Raw genomic sequence first — 9816 nt, 5'->3', positions numbered from 1 at the left:
ACTGAGTGACCACAGACTTCCAATCAAATGACAAAATACACCCAGGCATCACAAACCCTCCTCTACTCTCACCCCCAAGCCAACTGAATTGACTAATGAAAAATAAAAATATGTTTGTTTTTTAACTCACATTGGAACTAAGACGTGATATTATCGGTCTGTCACAACCTGCAGAGGGATACAAATTGGAAGACACCGAGAGCCAATTCCCTGCAATGATAGTGAGGATGGGATATATGTTATAGTAGGTAGGTATGGGTTCTGCCGAAACCCATTAATCACCCTAACTTGGAAAGCGAGGGTAGGATACTAGCTAGAGGAGATGTGCTTCGCCTCTCCCACTTCCCAGTTGTGAGGCACCAGTCTCAGAGGCTATTGTATTGGAAGTCTCTAGGTGAGAAGAAGCCCAACCAGATTATAAGCCTGCTAGACCTGAGGGATAAGCTAGTAAGAACCGGGACGCATGCACATTGACCCCCTGGGGTGGCAGCTAAACCAAAGAGAAAATTAAATTCAGTAAACCAGACCCTCGTTCACAGGTTTTGCCCAGCCTGAAGGAGACAAATTTCCTCTGCTGAAACAGCCTGCAGCCCCAGCTCTGTCTCCCCTCCATTCAGGTCCTGGGACATTGAATTACTTAGGTAAACTTTGATCAACCATTTCCCAAAGATAAAATCCAGGGAGTAAAATTCTAATAGTATTCAGGGGAGGGGATTCTCCAGTAAGAATCCAACAAACTTGCTGGCAAGCATCAGGACTGGATTTGTCCTTTTGGTTCATAAACACTTAATAATGAACATGGGATTGTGCAAATATTATATAACCTACAAACATGGAGGAAGAGCGTCATTCAAGACACGGAGCATGAGGATATTTGTGAAAGTGCTATAAGAAAGAAGATTTAGGGGGTTTCTGTTTTCATGTTGTATATGAAATTTAAAAAAAACACATGGAATTGATTAAATCAAAGGCAAAAGATAAAACTCTAAGGCAAGAGGGATCTGGCTAGACTGAGTTAAATAAAGATTGTGCAAAATATAACAATAATCAAAATGAATTTAAAACAATTAAAAACAGAAAGAGAAGAATCTGCATTACTCTAAGTCAAATTAACCACGTGAACAAAGTTGAGAAACCTCCTCGAATGCAAAGAAAAAGGACAAAAATATTAACATAATGGGAAGATGATGGATATAAAGAAAAGAAAATGGAAATCCTACAGATGGTGCACGTTAAGAAGAGAGAAGAAATAAAACAGAAGCAATAATTAAATTAAAAAATAGAAGGCAGCTTCTTCCAATGAAAAAAGACCTGAATCCAGAGGATAAAGGACTCATATGTTCTATACAACATAAATGAAGAGACAAGATTAGTTAGATGTGTCCAGGCAAATCTTTACAATTTAAATGATAAGTAGGGGGCTTCCCTGGTGGCGCAGTGGTTAAGAATCCGCCTGCCAATGCAGGAGACATGGGTTCAAGCCCTGGTCTGGGAAGATCCCACATGCCGCGGAGCAACTAAGCCTGTGTGCCACAACTACTGAGCCTGAGCTCTAGAGACCAAAAGGCAAAACTACTGAGCCCGCGTGCCACAACTACTGAAGCCCATGTGCCTAGAGCCCGTGCTCCACAACAAGAGAAGCCACCACAATGAGAAGCCTGCGCACTGCAACGAAGAGTAGCCCCTGCTCGCCACAACTAGAGAAAAGCCCACACGCAGCAACGAAGACCCAACACAGCCAAAAATAAATAAATAAACAAACAAGTAAATAAATAAAATTTACAATAAATAAATAAATAAATGATAAGTAAAGAATTCTACTGTATGCAGGATGGAGAAAAATAACCTTAAAAGGAGCAAAAAATGAGATAGCCTCAGACTTCTCTACAACAATGAGTGACAGACCGCAATCAAGCAAACTGACAGAGTTTGTGGGGAAAATTTTTTTTTTTTTTTTTTTTGCGGTGCGCGGGCCTCTCACTGTTGTGGCCTCTCCCATTGCAGAGCACAGGCTCCGGACGCGCAGGCTCAGCGGCCATGGCTCACGGGCCCAGCCGCTCCGCGGCATGTGGGATCTTCCCGGACCGGGGCACGAACCCGTGTCCCCTGCATCGGCAGGCAGACTCTCAACCACTGCGCCACCAGGGAAGCCCTTGGGGAAAATATTTTTATTCGTCATGAAGACAGCAAAAATATCCTCAGACATATACGAATTGAGAAAGTATACCACTATGTAGCTATCGTGAAAAATTTACTCAAATTCATGAGGACAACTGGATTTCCACATGCAAAAGAATGAAGTTGGATCCCTACCTTAAACAACACACAAAATTTAACTCAAAATGGATCAACGACCTAAACATAAGCACAGTAACCATAAAACTCTTAGCAGAAAACATAAGGGAAAAGCTTTATGACACTGGATTTGGCAACAGTTTCTTGGATATGACACCAAAAGCATAGGTGACAAAAGTAAAAAGAAATTGGACTATATCAAAATTTAAAACTTGTGCATCACAGGGAGATCAGCTCCATGCTTTGTGAAAACCTAGAGGGGTGGGATAGGGAGGGTGGGAAGAAGGCTCAAGAGGGAGGGATATGGGGATATATGTATATATATAGCTGATTCACTTTGTTGTACAGCAGAAACTAACACAAGATTGCAAAGCAATTATATTCCAATAAAGACGTAAAAAACAAAAAAACTTGTGCATCAAAAATCATTGTCAAGAAAGTGAAAACACAATCCACATAATGAGAGAAAATATTTGCAAATCATATATCTGATAGGGGAATGATATACAGGATATATAAAGAACTTCTACAACTCAGCAACAACAAAACAATTAAAAAATGGGCAAAGGATGTGAATATCATTTCTCTAAAAAAGATCTACAAATAGCCAATAAGCACATGAAAAGACACTCAACATCACTAATCATTAGGGAAATGCAAAACAAAACCACAATGAATTACCACTTCACACCCTTTAGGAAAACTGTAATTTAAAAAATCAGAAAATAATAAATGTTGGCGAGGATGTGGAGAAATTGGAACTCTTGTACATTGCTGCTGGGAATGTAAAATCGTGTAGCTGCTGTGAAAAATAGCATGGCAATTCCTCAAAGAATTAAACATACAGTTACTACCTGATCCAGAAATTTCACTTCCGGGTATTGTACTCAAAAGAAATCAAAGCAGGGACTTGGACAGATATTGCAGGCCCATGTTCATGGCAGTATTATTCACAATAGCCAAAAGGTAGAAGCAATCCAAGTGCCCATCAATAGATGAATGGATAAACAAAATACGGTACATACAAACAATGGAATGGTACATGACGTTAGAAAGGAGGGAAATTCTGACAACACGCAACAACATGGGTGAATCTTGAAGACACTTTACTGAATGAAATAAGCCAATCACAAAAGGACAAATATTGTACCATCCCACTTGTGTGAGGTACCTAAAGTAGTCAAATTCATAGAGTCAGGAGGTAGAAAAGTGGTTCCCAGGGGCTGGGGAGAGAAAGAAGGGGGATTTTGTGCTTATTGAATAGAGTTTCAGTTTGGGAAGATGAAAAAATTCTCGAGATGGATGCTGGTGATTGTTGTACAACAGTGTGAATGTACTTACTGCCACAGAACTGTACACTTAAAAATGATTAAAATGGTAGATTTTATGTTATGTATATTTTATCACAATAAAAAAACACAATTCATATAGAAAAAGATAGAAAATATATAATATAGCAAGAAAACACACAAGCCAGAAAACACAAGATGACAGAAGCCCAAAATATCAATTATGACAATAAATATCAGTGGGTTAAACTCCCTTATAGACTCGCATATGGAACACAATCATTTCAATTTTCTGCTATTTTTAATAGGCATTGTGACTATGTAGTAATCAAGTAAGAATCTTCATGTATCATTACTAACATTAAGAATAATCATATAAAGCATAAAATACTAAAAGTCCAAAAAGAATTTGGCATAAACACAGTTGTGGTAGGAAGTTTTAACACTCCTCTTTCAGTCCCTGGCAGATCAAGTAGGCAAAAGTTAAAACAGAAACATGAACAGTCTTATCAAGTGCTTGTAAAAAATACGGAAAAATCAGGGCAAAGAGAATCTTAAATATTCTAAAAAGACTGTACTGACTATATATTTTGACCAGTGCAAAACAACAACAAAAAGTAATAATGATTATATACAAAATAATTCCAACTACCTGGAAATTTTAAAAAAATAATTAAAAACAACAGAAACACAAAGACACTTTAGTTAATCTCATCAAGTAAAAAGAAGACAATTACAATATACAAAATAGGAATCAGAAAGATATAGTCACAGACATAAAGAGATTACTCTGTTAAACCACATACCAATTAATTCAATACCTGAATAAAGTGGATAATGTCCTAGAAAAAAATTAATGAGGAAAATCGACTCAAAAGAAGTAAGAACATTTTAAGGGCAACTGCTATAGAAGAAATGATAAAACTGTTAAGAAGGTGCCAGGCTCAACTTACTGGTGACTCTTTTAAACTTCCAGGGAATATACAGTTCTCATAAATTTTTTTACAGAGCACCAGAAAAATATAGAAAATAATTCTAGACCCACACATCTAGACTTTACAAGTGAAAACATTTGTCATTTTTTGCTACTGATTTTTTTTAAAAAGTATAATTGACATAATACTACTCATAAAGTTGAAGTCTCCTTACTTTCTGCCTTTCCCAAGCCCCATTCCCTCCCACCCACCTCCCTTCTTCTGCCTGAACAACCCTGACCATGCACGAGCTCTGGATCCTTACGGGCTCTGAGATAAAGGTGGCATTTTTAATCTGTGGGGATAATATGAACCACTGAGATGAAAGAAAAATGCTCAGCTATTCAGGAATAAAAAAAAAAAAAAAGCCAGGCTCCTATATCCTTTCATACACCAAAATAAATTCCAAGTAAATGAAGGAGTTACATATTAAAAACAAATCACAAAAGAAACCAGAAGAAAAAGGAGATCAACATTTATCTAAACTTGTGTATATGAAGAACATATGCTGAAGGTCCTGAAAACTTTAAATAAAAATTTAAAACTTCAAAATTAGAAAACATAATTCCACAATATAGAATAAGCAGAGTACCCGAGTAGGCAATCCATAGAAGAATAAATACAAATGGTTAATAAACATTAAAAAAAAAACCCCGGGACTTCCCTGGTGGCGCAGTGGTTAAGAACCCGCCTGCCAATGCAGGGGACATGGGTTCGAGCCCTGGTCCGGGGAGATCCCACATGCCGCGGAGCAACTAAGCCTGTGCGCCACAGCTACTGAGCCTGTGCTCTAAAGCCCGCGAGCCCCAACTACTGAAGCCCGCGCACCTAGAGCCAGTGCTCCGCGGCAAGAGAAGCCACCGCAATGAGAAGCCTGCACACCACAATGAAGAGTAGCCCTGCTCACAGCAACCAGAGAAAGCCCACGCTCAGCAACGAACACCGAATGCAGCCAAAGATAGATTAATCAATTAAAAAAAAACAAACCGATTACATGTCTAATTACAAAAACATGCAAATTAAATTCTAACGATGAGACACTCCTTCATCTGGCCTGTCCCCCAATTTAATAATCTGGCAAAAATTAGAAAAAGGTAATACTGCTTAGAAGCCTGTTGGAAATGTGGCCCTCATGTATTAACAAGGGCAATGTAAACTGACAGGACAATTTTCATCAAAACTTTAAAGAATCCTGCCCATTGACCCAATGAGTCTGCATCTTAAAATGTATATGAAGGAAACATAAGGGGTATGCCAACTCTCTGTATGCCTCATTTATAATAGGAAACAACGGACATAAACTAAACAACAATTGGATGCTGGCAAATAAGTTACAATTCATCTATATGATGGAATACTTTGTAGCCTTTAACAGTTATACAGTAAAAGAATATTTAATAACAGAGAAATGTTTGTGATATTATTGATAGATAGAAAAAAGTAGGTCATAAAACATTACCCATACATGTAGAAAAAGTTAAAATGGGCTTCACTGGGTGGTGGGAGTGCATCCAATTTTTACTTTCCATGTTACCTTTCTTTCCATTTATTTTTTTTTTAAAGTTAACGTACTGATACTTTTATAATCAGAGAAAAGATATACAAATAATAAAATTCAATATTCAGAGTGGATGGCGTTGAGATTGCTCAGGGTGAGTATATAAAGTGGAAAGGGAAAAGGGCAAGGGATAGAACCCATGTGAACAACTAGATACAAATGGGTGGTTTGTTTGTTCTCAAAACAGTAAGACCTGTCCATCAACCTTAAGGGTGGTCCACATATTGTAATTGAATTTGCTTCCTGTTCCTTCACCTAAGGCTCCCTTGAGTTTCAATGATTTAAACACAGATGACACTCTGGCCAGAGCACAGTCTTCCTGAGCACACCTACAGCCAGAAAGAATCCTCAAGAATCATCCCCTCTCCCTACAGCCCAGGGAATGGTGCAACCGGTGTTCGTGGCTTCCTCTCCCCAGTTCCCTTATAGAGATCTAGATGGGAAACACACACAAACACACACACACACACACACACACCCTAATTGCCTCTCTCCCACACTTACCTTTCCAAGCTGTTTCCAAAAGGGAAAGAGAGAAGATCTGCCGTCCAGGGCTACAGGAAATTGAATTTATAGTCCTTCCTCTCCTCCCACCAGGAGGCTACCAGTCTCCTCCCCAAACCAGGATTCCTCAGGAAAGTGGGAGGGGAAAGGGGGAAGGGAGCTTACAGATCTTCAAGGAAGATAAGAAGGAAGTGGTCTTACAAAAATCTTCTTTCCTCAGTTACGTGATTAGGTGGCAGATGAACTGGACCAAACTGAAAATGTTTCCTTGAAACGTTCCTCATCAATTTCATTTTTGGAAAAATATATGGCACCATGAGAGTTCACTTTATTTTTAAACATTTTAAAAAATGTGTGTATTAAATCCTTGTTTTAACATCTTCGGCAGTTTCTAGGTAGTAGAATTTATTGAAGCCCTCCTACTTGGCAGCTGGAGTTTTACATACACATTACTTAGTAATCAGCACAAGGACTTATAATAAAAATGATATTATTAATATTTCATGTTAAAGAAAAGGAAAATGAGAACGAGGAAAAACATCTCTCTTGATTCTAAAACCGTATTCCTGCAATACTGTGACGATTTCAGAGGGTACTGAAAATATCTTTGGGGAATATTCTGAACTACTCCAAAGCTAAAAGTTAGTAAGAATCAAATAAAGTTTAATGAGGAATGTGGGGGAAAAAACGGTGGCAGACGGGAAGGCCTGGTCTTTACACTGGACTTTTAACTGATAAAGGGAAAGAGTATTTACAAGAGGAAATGTTTAGGTGTCCCTTTGCTGATAGCAGCACGCTTACTCTCCCCAGATAACAGGCTTTTAGCCTGTTAATTAATTTTAATTGTTGGCATAATTAAAAGCATAGGGTGAGGGACAGCTCAAAAGTTCCGTAACTTAGACTTCCTTGAAATCACTATCGAAAGTCTCAGCCTGCGACCTCACTGCTCAAGAAATTTTTCATTGAAAAAGAAATCCATTTCTGACACTAGCAAGTTTCCCAAACTTGGATCCCAGGGGCTGTTTCAATTTCACCAAGGCCTTTGCATCTTTGTAGTACTTAAATCCCTCTGGGAAGGCTCACAGCTTGAGAAACCCACCTCACGGATCTTTGACGACTCCAAGCCAACGACAATGCCTAGTACACAGTAGGCGCTCAGTGAATTTTTCTTGAATATATTTGGTGAAATGGTAGGTTAATAGTTGCCCTAAAGTGAATAATGAAAGTAACCTCAAAGGGTACTCCATAGATATGGAGAATTTTTCCACCTTCTCTAGGAGATCATAGCTGGATTTCACCCATTAGTGAGGAGTCTGAATCTTGATGGGCTTCTGAATCCACATTTTTGACCGACAAATGTATTCCTTTACTGATTTAATTGTGGAGAGAAAAAAAAAAAAACCTCAATGGTTCTAAAATACAGGGAGAATCATTAACTAATTAGAATCCTTAAAATGCTCTGCCTCCAGAAAGAGCCTAATCAAAATGTCTGGGCCTTGGCATAAGACATAATGGGATCTAGACCTAACACTGCCTCTTATTAGCTGTGACCTTGAAAAACTTATGTAATGCCCCTAAGCTTCGTTGTTTTCATCAGCAGAGCAAGAATTATACACTACCTAATAGAATTGTTGTGAGAATTTTAAGACATAACCACAGAATGTATTGACATGGTGACATGGTACATGGTACTCAATGCATAGTAGTTATAATTACCATCATCAGTATCATCAAACAGCCTATGGAAAATATAAGGCCTGGCTAAAATTTAAGAGCCCCTCTAGAATTGTAGCGGTATAGCTTAGTCACTTAAGAAATGACCTCTGGTTGGTGGGAATGTAAATTGATACAGCCACTATGGAGAACAGTATGGAGGTTCCTTAAAAAACTACAAATAGAACTACCATACGACCCAGCAATCCCACTACTGGGCATATTCCCTGAGAAAACCATAATTCAAAAAGAGTCATGTACCACAATGTTCATTGAAGCTCTATTTACAATAGCCAGGACACGGAAGCAACCTAAGTGTCCATTGACAGATGAATGGGTAAAGAAGATGTGGCACATATATACAATGGAATATTACTCAGCCATAAAAAGAAACGAAATTGAGTTATTTGTAGTGAGGTGGATGGACCTAGAGTCTGTCATACAGAGTGAAGTGAGTCGGAAAGAGAAAAACAAATACCGTATGCTAACACATATATATGGAATCTAAAAAAAAAAAAAATGGTTATGAAGAACCTAGGGGCAGGACAGGAATAAAGATGCAGACGTACAGAATGGACTTGAGGACACGGGGAGGGGGAAGGGTACGCTGGGATGAAGTGAGAGAGTGGCATGGATATATATATACTACCAAATGTAAAATAGATAGATAGTGGGAAGCAGCCGCATAGCACAGGGAGATCAGCTCGGTGCTTTGTGACCACCTAGGGGGTGGGATAGTGAGGGTGGGAGGGAGGGAGACGCAAGAGAGAAGAGATATGGGGATATATGTATATGTATAACTGATTCACTTTGTTATAAAGCAGAAACTAACACACCATTGTAAAGCAATTGTACTCCAATAAAGATGTTAAAAAAAAAGAAAAAGAAAGAAATGACCTCTGAAGTCAGATAATCCAGGCTTTGCCAACTATTAGTTGCCTGACTTGAGGAGGTGACTTATCTAGGGCCTCACTTTTCTCAACCAAAAAATGGAATCATCGTATACGTTTCATAGTTTTCTTCTGAGGATTGGATGTACCAAGAAATAGAAGCTGTTTAGAGTGATGCTCAATACATGTTCTTTCTTTTAATCCCGCACCACGAATAGGACACAGCACATAGTAGGTACTCTAAATATTTTATGAATAAGTAAATGATTTTTTTCCCTGAAATAATCTTTTGAATACAAAGAAACTAATTAAGGAAATCTTTTGATCTTTTGTGCACATCTTCCTAGGATAAACTTGAAGCTATCTGGGTGGTTTGAAAAAATTTAAAGACATACAAAGCCTAGGTGGTCACTCCACTTCTCATTGGATGTCATTTTATGACACTTTTGTCAACAAAACTTGTTAATGATTCTATACCTCTGCTTAACTCAAATACTTTGTTCCACAAGACAAAACAACACTACCTTTGCTCTCTGATTTTTTCCCCAAATTCTCTGCTGCTGTCCAGGTCTTCAACTTTTCACCAAGTCATT

Source organism: Aethalodelphis obliquidens, unplaced genomic scaffold (genome assembly GCF_003676395.1).
Source record: "Aethalodelphis obliquidens isolate GAN/ISIS:26980383/991018 unplaced genomic scaffold, ASM367639v1 scaffold70, whole genome shotgun sequence".
Lineage (NCBI taxonomy): Eukaryota > Metazoa > Chordata > Mammalia > Artiodactyla > Delphinidae > Aethalodelphis > Aethalodelphis obliquidens.
The sequence above is the reverse complement of the archived record's forward strand: the minus strand, read 5'-3'. Positions refer to the sequence as shown.